The sequence below is a fragment of the Pleurodeles waltl genome, chromosome 6, assembly GCF_031143425.1.
Source record: "Pleurodeles waltl isolate 20211129_DDA chromosome 6, aPleWal1.hap1.20221129, whole genome shotgun sequence".
Lineage (NCBI taxonomy): Eukaryota > Metazoa > Chordata > Amphibia > Caudata > Salamandridae > Pleurodeles > Pleurodeles waltl.
This window is the reverse complement of record NC_090445.1, coordinates 111139790-111152231: the sequence shown is the minus strand read 5'-3', so window position 1 is coordinate 111152231 and position 12442 is coordinate 111139790. Positions and strand designations below refer to the sequence as shown.

Genomic DNA, 12442 nt, shown 5'->3' with positions numbered 1-12442 from the left:
TTCCTCTGCCTCCTGTGTTCACTCCTACCTAAATGTTGCTTTTTCTCTATCCACCACCCTGTGTTTCTGTCATTCAATAAACCCTGTATTTTGACTGGTTTGCAGCAGAATTACAGAACTGACCAGTGTGTTAACCAGAAAAGGGGTCGTTGTTTACTTATTCCAAGTAAAATAAATATACCATGCAATCCACGTGTATAGGTACAACACGGGTAGATACCGGTTGCACCTTGCAAACTCATGCTTTGTAGAGATATTCAACCATGTTTTATTATCAGTCGGTACTCGTAAGCGTATTGGTTTATGATGCAGTATTGCAGTATTACAAGATATGATTGAATTTTGCAAACTGGATTTTCTAAGATGCTCGCACTAACATGAAACAACTTCAAGTCTCTGCACAGACACGACTCTGCGCCGAAATCACAAAGAGTGTAGTGTTGTGCTTAAAGTCGCAGGATAGTACGACGTTTCCCTGAAAGAGTGCTATTTTACGGAATGCATGTGCGCACCAGAACAACTTTATTTTGAACTATGGGGGCGTCACCTGTAGATACAATATAATACAGTATACCCCTGGACAAAATTGAATATAATGTGGTGCAGTAAAATTGGAAATTCTGGCGACAAATCAATAAATAAACTTAATCCCCAAAAATACTTGAAGGGGGCACCCGGATTTGAACCAGGGACCTCTTGATCTGCAGTCAAATGCTCTACCACTGAGCTATACCCCCTCCTTAACTTCCACCCTCCCTCTAGTGGTCATGACTGATTACTCAGCAGAGGATATGTAGAGTTGATACAGTATATGTTGTCCTATAGCAAACACGGACGGTAACCTGACGTCAGCGCGTTTCCCACGCTGACCCAGACCGCAGCGAATCAACTGATTTAGGAGGGAGGGTTGGTTGCACTAACGGTTGCTAAATAGCGGAAGTTGTGAAGTTTGGTTAGCTGCGGTTGGTTTAATTTCTACGAATGTGTATTCTGTTGCAAAAATGGTATGTTCACAGTTATTCGTTAATAAATTCTACCCTTCACCGTGAGTTAATGGAGTAATTGAGTGTGCTCGTTTTTTTTGTAAATACACTTTTTACCTGCACCCAAATAGGCATAGTATGTGTTGCGGCTGCTGTATTTTATATATGTGAGAAGAATAGATGTGGTCGAGCCACTGAAAGCTCGAGCGAGATGACCGGTTTCGGCACAACTTGAGTTCCTCTTCGAATCTGAAGCCCAAAAGGAGGACTGTTTTGACAGGAAACGAAGTGGTTTATTGGCTACCACAGCCGAGTGTGTATTACGCTGGAACCGGTTCGAATAGGGCCTCTGATACGTATGATGCTAAATCATCCTGTTTTGGAAAAACAAAAGCCTGCTCCTTTTGTGAAGTGCTTCACGCTATATTAAACTGTCCGAAGTAAAAAATCAGATTATACCTGTCACCCTTGATCCGTGAAGAAGAAAAAACCTCAGTGCTGAATTGTACTGTGTGAAATAGGAAATCTAGGCTTAATCCCAGATTCCCTGCTTGACCAAACTGTGTGATCCTAGGCAAATACTTTATTTTACGGAGCCTTCATTTTTGTTCATGATCAGACATGAAAGCACCTTTAAGTATGCAAATTTAGGTTGCGTGCTGAACAAAAAACTCTTTTGGGTCTGATTTAATAGCCTATAATGTTCCATCTATAATAAGACTCTAGGCAATGTTTAAGGTGTTAATGACAACAGACTTGCCTCTTACTTCACTAATCGCCGGGGCGGCCCCTCGGCTGTGTCACCCCACTGCTGAAAGGCAGCAGAAAGTACAAAAATAAAATGATAATTAAACTATTTTAATATTTTATTTTTTGTTTCCTCTGCCAGTCTGTGTGCTGAGTTTAAGGCGGGGACATCCTCTGCACCAGCAGAGGGAGGAGGAGGAGTCAGTGCAGTCTAAGTGTGCATGTTGGTTTGGACAGCCATCTTAGGTCACCAAACGGACATGCGCACTTAGAACTCTCCACTCGGGCTGTGTTGCACAGTCGGGTGGAGAAGCAGCACAGGTCCGAGTCCCAAACTGAGCGGCTTTTCAGCCAGCTCAGACCAATCCCAGCACTTCTCTCATGCTGGGTAACTACATGAGAGAAACGTCAGGATTGGGTGGGGAGGGGAGCAGAGGAATGCCAAGGCAGCAAGCATGTCTTTATTTATTTTTATTATTCCCCCTCAGTGCCGTGCACTGCCCTACCAAGCATTAGTGGCAGCAGCCACCACTTCTAATAGCGTTTGCATCAGGACATGCAGGAATGGTTCTTAGTTCATATTTAAAAGCTCACTATTAACAAGTACTTTTCAAACAATTTGATGTCCTAAGATGAAATGCCAGGTCCCTGGAAAATTAATTATTTTGGAACAAGAGCCCTCACTCACCAAAGGTGACATGCTTCATCCTCGGGCTTTGCTCCACGTCAGGCCGGCGCTGCAATGCCTGACGGGCCCCTCAAGGGGGGCTCTTTGCCGGAGATCTTTTGAGATATATGCCCGGTTTAGAAAGAATAGGGTATAGGATTGGAAAAATTCTATTTAAAAATAACTAGAGGTTAGGCAAATTTTATTAAATAATCCAACCACTGTCATGATTAAAACCAAAGAGCGGGGAGAGAAAAGAACAAGGTCTACGCTCCCCAAAATATTATTCACTTCCTCACTCAATTTGAGGTTAGGAATTGTACGCACAGGATCCCCTGTACGATTCACCAGAAGGTGAAGACCTTCTGGTGAATCGTACAGGGGATCAGCTTGTTCACAGGCTGTTGTCAGAGCTTATCCCTGACTTGGCGCTCCCTGTTAATTTTTTGGTTTGCTCACCTCTAGAGAAGAACATACATCTGATATTCGGGCCCAACAGAGCTCCTGAGTTTTTTTTAGGATCTCAAGTCCTTGTTATTCCTGCCTTAGGCTCCATGCTCCACAATTTGTTATTGATGTTGTGAGCCACCCGGACAGAATGCTGCGGCCAGGTAAACCAGATGCTGAACACACACCATCTGGCCAGGTGTGGCCAGAGACCATACATAAAAGGGTTGTAGACTGCTCAAGGTCTTTATGCCCATACTATAATTGTAGTGTGCTCTGTGTTTCAAAGGCACATGGCGTGCCACAGGTTAGGCCTCACTTACTAAAAGGGTCTCAACAGTGAGCCCCTTTACAATTGGAAACAAAGGGTGAGAGCAGACGACCTCTGCACGTCTCGCCCTCATCGCAAACACTGAGCATCGCTTGGACCCCAAGCCGTGCTTCTGGCTCACCCAGTGGAGAGGCCCAACACCTAGCATGCCTTCATTGGCCGCAACCTCCCTCGCAGCCTGCAGGCCCGCCCACCGCACTGTCTCAGCCTTCAGCGGCCACCGCTCCTCTGCCCCTCCAGCCCTGCCAGGATGCCTGTCGATAACGAATCCGCCTGCCTCACGCTGGACCATCAGCAAGCTGCATGCCTGGGTGAGGACGTATAGCACCCCCCATACCCAGCCCGACGCTTTCACTGCAACGGTGCGCGTTGTGGAAATAAGAGAAAAAGAATATGTAAAGAACAGTGACCCAACCATCCCACACCGGAAGAAGAACTCACAGGCAAGTGGACGAGGGACAGCTTAATGAGGGGGAGCCCCAGGACCAACAACTGACTGCAGCACAATACATCACGTGCTCTGCAAGTAAAAAAAAATGTACAGATTCACGTCAAACTTGCCTGACAAAGGAATGCACCACAAACCACAGCTGCAATAAGCCCAATAAGTCCAGCAAGGGCCACAGGAATAAGGAATACCCACACACCTGACACGAGAAGGGAAGGGGAAAACACACACTGCATGTGTGCATGCCTAATCCCTGGCACAGGGCGACCCACCAATATCGGTACATACCCCATTTCTGAAGGTACGACCCAAGCCACCTTACGACCACACATCTCGCCTGTGGTGGCCTTTCACCCAGCACACAGACCATGGCAGATGACGCAAACGCACCACAACATACCAGTGTAAATCCATACCAACACATGCTTGTCGAGGCCATACTACCAGTCAGCAAACTGCAGACTCGACCACAGCTGCACCCCGTTGGTGCATATGGATCGAAAGGCTTGACAACTACTGTGTGGCGACTAGAGAAACAGACTAAACTGTCAAATGATCGCACTTACTCCACTATGTAGGAGATGAAATCTACAAGTTATTCAAACACCTCCCAAACAAAGGCACCACAGATGACTACGATGCAGCAGTGAGGGTCCTCAATGCACACTTTGATCCCCAACTGAACCCTGACTTCAAACAGTTCAAACTAAGTCAACCCCGCCAGCGAGAAGGGAAATCTATTGACATGTTTTATGCACATCTACACAAGCTCGCCAGCACGTGCACGGAGGACGACCGACTAAAAGAAATATGGACACAACTGATATATGACTGTCGCAGCAAGACACTAAGAGGTCTCATCCTGCGCCAACCGAACACAGGCTTAGATGACATCCTTGTCTTGGCTAGTTCCCACGACCTTTCTGCCGCTAGAGCTTCTAAAATGGACTTGCCATAACTCAAGCACCAGAGAAGTCTCCCAATATAAAAACAGAACGGCAGATAACAAATCAACAAAAGGAAAGCCCAACAAACCGCAAACAGCGACCTTGACCCCCAAACGGTCACAATGTGGATACTGCGGCAGGGAGAAACATCCTGCAAATTAATGCCCTGCTCAAGGTCGCATCTGCTCCAACTGTGGAAGAGTCAATTACTTTGCGTCCACCTGTCGAGGGGGTCCGTGAAACAGAGGGGAAAAAGGAAGATGATTGTTGACCAGAAACATAGGACAACTATCGCTACACGAACCCAAACTGTCGGAAAAAGCCAAATGTCTGCCGAAATACCAATGACAAGAGCAAGTTTCACAATCGGATGAAGAAGACAAGGTATTGCTCATCTTGTTTACAAATGAGCTAAAGAAACATAGAAGGCCTCAACCAACATGCCTGATGGAAGTGGCAGGCTCTGAAGTCAAAGATTGATACAGGGGCACCATTCAACATAATGGGCATCCAACAATATCGCTGCCTCAAACTCGGACTGCCTCTATCACCGTCCCACACAAAAAATATTTATGTACGGCAGCCAGACTTACTTGCAACTCTAAGGTCGCATGACAGTATGTGTCAAATCCAATGACCAAGAGATCAACAAAACATTCCACGTGGTTGACAAAGAAGCCGACACACTGCTAGAAAGACAGGCGGCTGAAGACCTGGGAATTGTATCATTTGCAGGCAGCATCAAGGCATGCCAAACAGAAGAACTGCTACAGCAATTCTCATGAATTTTTGAAGGCCTAGGATGCCTCAAGTGCCCCCAATCTGACGGCACATAAACACAACTGCCAAACCTGTTGCTCTTCGGCACAGGCGAGTACCCTTCCACCTAAGATCCCTAGTAGAAGAAGGATTTGACAGACTAGAAAACAAGGGAGTGATCGACAAAGTATCAGGTCCCACACCATGGGTGTCCCTCATCGTTGTTGCTGAGAGACCTAAACAACTCAGCAAGATGTACCTATGCATCGACAAGAGGCTACCAAACAAAGCCATCAAAAGAGAGACACCTAACACCAACCATGGATGACATTATTGCAGACCTCAATGGCGCATAATGGTTTTCCAAATTGGATCTGAACTCCATTTATCACCAGTTGCTCTTCGCAGAAGAGAGCCGTCACATCACAACATTCTCAACCCACTTAGGGCTGCACAGGTACAAAAGACAAAAATTCGGAATCTCATCCACTGCCAAAGTATTCCAGGCGACTATCAAGGGAACTCTCTCAGGGCTCCAAGTAGTTATGAACATAAGCGATGACATTCTAATATTCTCAATGACAGCAGAGGAACACCACAAGCATCTGCGGGCTATGCTGAAGCACTTAAGGGAACACGGGGTAACCTTACACAAAGACAAGTGTTCACTCTTCCAAACTCCAGGTATGTATTCAACCAATAAAGTGTACCATGGGGGTAATCTTACACAAAGACAAGTGTTCACTCTTCCAAACTCCAGGTATGTATTCAACCAAGAAGGTGTACCACTGGACCCGAGGAAGGCACAAGCCATTATTTAAGCCTCAGCACCCACCACAGTATCAGAAGTCCACAGCTTTCTAGGGATGGCTACGTACTGCGGCCTCTCTCATCCCCAAACTGGCAACATTCGGGGAACCCCTGTCCTCACAAAAGTTGATGCGGTGTGGAAGCAGGAAAGACCAGAAGAACAAGCATTACAGCATTACATTACAGGAAGTTAAAGCTGCGCTGTTAAGGCATATTTCGACCACAAATGACCGACAGAACTACTGGTGGATACCAGCCATGTTGGAGTCAGCACAGTGCTGACACAGAAAGTATGGCATTTGTCAGCCGAGCACTCAATGCGACGGAGACAAGGTATGCATAAGTAGAGAGAGAGAGAGGCCCTAATGATCAAGTGGGCCTTTACCCACTTCCACCTATACTTCTGCGGGAGACTATTCACTGTGCTGACAGATTATCAACCTCTGTGCCATCGTTCCAAGGAACAGCTCCTGATCCGCCACCCAGAAAAGAACCCTGGGCCATTCAACTCCAGCACTAAAACTTCAGCATTGTAAACAGACAGGGAGCCAAGTACCCTGCAGACCTTCTATCACGCCACCCCACAAAAAAAGGGGGAGAGACAGAAAAGGATATCAAATCATCCGATGAATATGTTCTTCTAGTGATACGAAGTGCATGTCCAAGGGCAATGAGTCTAAGTGAAATCTCGAAGCTACCCAAAGTGACACCCTATTAGCCAAAGTAGCTGAGGTGATAAAGCAAGGATCATGGTGAAACTTCCATCAGGGTGCCCAGCATTGGCGAGGAGAAGACAGGGGAGAACTAACACTGATATGGAGAGTCTGCAACGATCTCAACACCTCTCCAGAGGGATTAATATTGAGAAGCCACAAAATAGTGTTCCCCGCGAACCTGCGACACAGGATGACATCCCTTCCACACGAAGGGCACCAGGGCACCACAAAAGTGAAGTCACATCTATGAGCCAAATTGTGGTTCCCAAAACTCGAGACGATAGTGGATGATCTAGTGCTGCAATATCCTGCTTGTCAGCTCACAAGCACGCAGGAGACATCTGCACCTATCATCATGGAAGAGCCATGTACCATCCCTTGGTCCAGAGTGAATATGGACTTTGGGATTTTCCCCGATGGAAGAATAACCATGGTCTTGATAGACAGGCACTCCAGATACCCCATATTTGACATTATAGACTTGACAGCATTCAGTAAGGTAACACCTACAATGGAAAAGGTGTTTCCACTATTCAAGCTGCCAGATGAAATAAAGACTGATAAGGGACCTCCATTCCAAGGGACTGATTTAAAGAATTCCTCGAGTGCTTGGGAATCCCTCAATGGCCACAAACAAATAGGGATACGGAACAATTCATGCACACCCTCAATAAAACCCTGAGGATTGCGGTGTTAGAAAAGATGGACCTGGAGCGCATTCTCCACAGGTTCCTGAAGGAATACAGAGGAACACTGCATAGTATCACACAACAGACTCTGTGGCCTATGATGCTCCGAGGGAACAGGAGAGACACAATCCCAGAACAGAACCAGTGTCAAAAGGACAATGCATGGGCACGTGAAATGAGGCATGCTGTCACTCAAAACCTGGAGTTGGGTGGCAACTTAATATTGAAAGACAGGAAGTCTTGATGGAAACTCCGGACACCATTTGAGCCTGGGGTGTGGAAGGTACTCAAAGTGGAAGGAACCGTTGTGACAGCATGCAAAGACCAGGAAACTGTCACATGAAACATATCCTGGTTCTGCAAAGTGGTGCAACCGAGCACCCCAGAGGAGGGAGAGACAGGCTGCAATGTGATGATAGACAGCTGCCCCACTGAAGGGGAAGAACACCACCCCAATCCCAAGAGAGGACTCCCCACACCAAGAATGAGAAGGAGAAGGAGAACTCAGGAGGGAGGGAAGTCAAATGGAAGCTCATGAGGAAGGAAGAGCTGACCATGCAAACCACCACCGATATGGGTTGAGACGCAACCCTCCACCGAGCCAAGAACTCAGAGGCTATGTAAGCAGTATGAAAGTTTAAAGTTTGATATTAAATTGGGGAGGGATGTAGTGAGCCATCTGGACAATATGCGGTGGCCAGGTAACATGGGTGCACAACACACACCTTCTAGCCAGAAGTGGCCAGAGGCCATAAATAAAAGGAGTCTAGACCACTCAAGGTCTTTATGTCCACATTATAATTGCAGTGTGCTGTTGTGTTTCAAGTGTGCATGGTGTGCCAGAGGTTAGACCTCACTTAGAAAAAGGGTCTCAACAGTGAGCTCCTTTACAATGGGGACCCCAAGTCCTCATTCATCTCGAAAACGCTGAGCTCCATGTGTTGATGGTAAATTTTGAGTGAGCGTGATTTTTACACATGGTAAACATCCCAAAAAAATGCTTAGGCGAGGAAAACGTCTGCATAGTATAGGCAACATGAAGTGAAAAATATGTGGATTTCAGTGACGTCTGGTGAGGATCGTTTCAATAAGGTTTTGAAAAAATGAAGCAAATGGTTCTTTTTGAAGTCTAATTTGTAAACACATTTTCAAACAAGCAATGGCAAGCAATGGCAATATCTGTAGGTCTTGCCTTTAGAGTTTAGGCACTCAACAAGTTATCATACATGCACTCTGTCACTTAGCTTTGCACTCATTTTCCATTCATCCATCCCATGGCCTTTCCATTGAGCCTCTGACACAAGTGCAATAAAATATACACAAACTCAACAGAAGCAAGGTATACTAAAAGAATGCAAGTACAAAGAAGAAACCAAGGAAACATGCTGCTGCCTAAACACAGCCGGCACATGCTTGCAATAACAAAACTAAACATAGCAGCAGGTGTCCATCTTGCAATGGTGTTGTAAATAGTCTATTGTTTTTTTAAAGTTCAAGCATGGCTGCCACATTTAGAACCAAACCTGTTGTCAATTTTGGAATGGTAAAACAGTGACAAACTATGGCAATAGCATTCCATAAATTCCAAAGTTGTTTAAAAAGAAGCTCTAGCTTGTCTGTTGGGTGTGACTCATTTTAAGACCCACTAGAGGTTGTGCAAAAGCTACTCCAAGAATTAATTAGTGGCTATACTGACATTTTGAGTACAACTTTAAAATAGCACATTATCCTGGTATTTGTTTTAGCTGATTGCTTGTCTAGACTGCCTGTTGTTAATAGTAGAGATAAGGTCACAGATGATGATGATGAGGATGTGATGTCCACTGTGTCTTCAGTAGGTTGTGCTTTGTTATGATGTAACTTAGTTCTGGAAGCTCGGCGATCGATGGTTCCAGTGGCGACAGTTGTACTGGCCTCTGGGACGATCGGACGCCAGGTTGTGTTACTGGAAATAAACTAGAAAGAAGGATCCCTTGATGTCTACTTGGAGTTATTTACAACTCACCACATTTTGGTGACGAGCGTTTACACAACCTGGCTGTTCATGAATCCGTCTGCTGTTCATTGAGAAATTGTCTGCCTAGCAGGGCCGTTCTTGGAGTCTGTTAGAGATTGTCGAGGTGTTGCGCTTCATTTTCATTTCCGAGGCGCTGAGCGAGTTCGGTCCGACTGGCGTGGCACCCCTTTCAATTTTGGAGAGTTGGAGGTCGTCTTCCTGGGTACGGAGCGGTGAGACGATCTCGTGTAGCCCTTAGTTTAACTCCTTACGCTTCCGGAGGATCAGCAGCGTAGGAGTAGGCGTGGCTAATACGACGTACATGCTGGCAAAACAATGGGGGTAAGAGAATGTTCCCCAGTCCAATTTTATTTTTCACGCTCAGGCGCTCGAGCTTTCCTCGCCCGTGTGTTCCGTTTTTTTGATTCAAGTCAAAAGTTCACTTTAGAATGCGCTTGCGCTCAAGCCCTCCTCGCGCGTACGCTCGTATTTGGCTTTGAGGAGTACAGTCTTATTTGAAACACTACAACGCTCAGCTCTTTGTAATATTTCCTTTCTGGGACCAAAGAGACATTAGTTCATGAAGGAAGCTTTATAGATTTTAAAGGATTTTTAAGTGAAGAAAAAAATAAATAAATAAATAAGCATAAAACAATATGGCCACACTGGGGTATATTATTACACCTCCTTCTTTTCTACAACAACCTGGTCAACCATATATTTGTTGGGAAGACTGGATAGGCATTCTGGAGAACTACATCATAGCCGTGGATGGTCAACACTTTTCACCAGCTAGAAAAAAAAGCTATTTTACTAAGTGCACTTGGTAATGAAGGGCAAAGAATCTTTAAGTACTTACCACCTGTGATGGGACCTAACGGGCAGCCAATGGATGACATCTATCAGGAAGTTGTAAAACGGCTAGAAAATAGATTTGAAAGGGGGGTGAATCTAGTTAGACTAGATACAAGTTTTATATGCAACCGCAACATGAACATGAATCTATTGATGATTTTGTGGCTAGGCTCAGGGAACTCTCAATTAAGTGTCGCTTTGGGAACATGACAGAGGAACTTATCCAAGATCAGTTAATTGTTCAATGCAAAGACAAGAAGATACAAGAGAGGCTATGGGCAGCAAAGGACCCCACTCTCGCAGAAGCTATTGGAATGGCAAAAGTAATTGAATAGTCACAGTTGTGTATGAAAGAACTGAACAGACGAGATAAGAACAGTGAAGTATTTTCAGTTAATGCTGTCCATGACGAAATCACATCAAATGATGTTTGTGTTCTTAAGAAAAGGGGCAAGAAAGAATATGAACAGTTTTCTAAGAACAAGAAAGATTGTGCACGTTGTGGCAGTATTTTTCATGACTGTGATTCTGCAAGGTGTTTTGCAAGCAACAAAATTTGTAGGAAATGTGGGCGTAAGGGGCACTATGCAAGAGTTTGTAAAGAATCCAGCAGAGGAAACAAACATTCTACTGTGGGTGCTGTTGCAGATACAGATTCAGAATATTATGACAGAGTTCTTGTAGTATGTGATGACATTAATTTTTCGAGTCAGAACAATCAAGAACATAGAGGTAGAATGATTAGACCCTCTGCTGCTTTTATTGTATGTGGGGAACAGGTGCAACTTATGGTCGACTTCGGATCCATGTATAATATTATTCCAAAATATTTATTTCAGAGACACTGGAGGTGTGTTAAGCTCTTACCCAAGGATATTAATCTGGGAGGGTACCAAGGGGAGTCTATAGACATCTTGGGGTACATGGAGGGCAATATTCAATATGACTGTCGGTCTGTTAGAGGGAAAATCTATGTTTCAACAGAGGGTCCAGCAATACTTGGGTGGATGCATCAATTTGATCTAAATATTATGATCCATCCTAGAGCTTCCAATCAGGTCTTAGTGGTGCAGGAAATTCCTTTACATGATGTGTTAGAGGGTGCAAGAAAGGTGTTTGATAAGAAGTTGGGATGTCTCAAGGGTTATGTCCATACAGTAGAGTACGCGTGAAACCAAATGCTGTTCCTATTCAACACAGATTGAGCAGGGTACCTTTGGCGGTTCGTGATGACTTGAAGCGTTTGTTGGGGGAGATGTTGAATGAAGGCATTATTGAGTGTGTGGAGGCTTCTGAATGGATTTCTCCTGTGGTAATTACTCAAAAGGCTAATGGAAGTTTGAGATTTTGTGTGGATTTGCGCTCAGTGAATCAGGACATAATTGTGGATATGTTTCCTCTTCCCAATATCAATGAGTTGTTGACTCTAGTGAAGGACCAGAGGTATTTCTCCAAATTAGATCTTAGGAGCGCTTACCATCAGATCAGGCTTCATGAAGATTCTAAGTCCCTCACAGCTTCCATCACCACAGAAGGGACCTTTCAATTTAAACGTTTACCATTCGGGTTGGCCTCTGCCGCTAGCGTCTTTCAGAGGGCGATGTCCAAGGTTTTGGATGGTATAGGTGATGTGATCTACTTTCAGGATGATATCTTAGTCATGGGAAAGACAATCACTGATCATAATGTTGTTTTGAAGATGGTATTGAGAAGGTTGGAGGAGTTTGGGCTCACGCTCAATAAAGAGAAGTACGTTTTTCTATCTGAACAGATTGAGTACTTGGGTTACACAGTTGCATGGGGGTCTGTTAAGCCTAAGCACTGCTTATTAGATGCTATAAATAAGGCTCCCGCTCCAAAAGATAAGGATCAATTGAGGTCCTTCTTGGGACTTGTGGAATACTATGCTAAGTTTGTAAGAGGTTTGCAGAGAAAACAGAGAATCTTAAGAAGTTACTACGCAAGGGTTGTAGGTTTGAGTGGAATGAAGAGCAACAATTGTGTTTTGACAACATAAAAAAAGAAATATGCCAGGCTGGAATCCTGA

The 12442-nt window shown here is 44.8% G+C and overlaps 1 non-coding gene across 1 annotated transcript; it reads right to left on the bottom strand.

The window, feature by feature from the left end:
* Nucleotides 1-665: 665 nt before the first annotated feature.
* Nucleotides 666-737, bottom strand: TRNAC-GCA (transfer RNA cysteine (anticodon GCA)). Its single transcript has one exon. It is a non-coding gene; the product is annotated as a tRNA-Cys (tRNA).
* Between the last annotated feature and the right edge of the window lie 11705 nt (nucleotides 738-12442).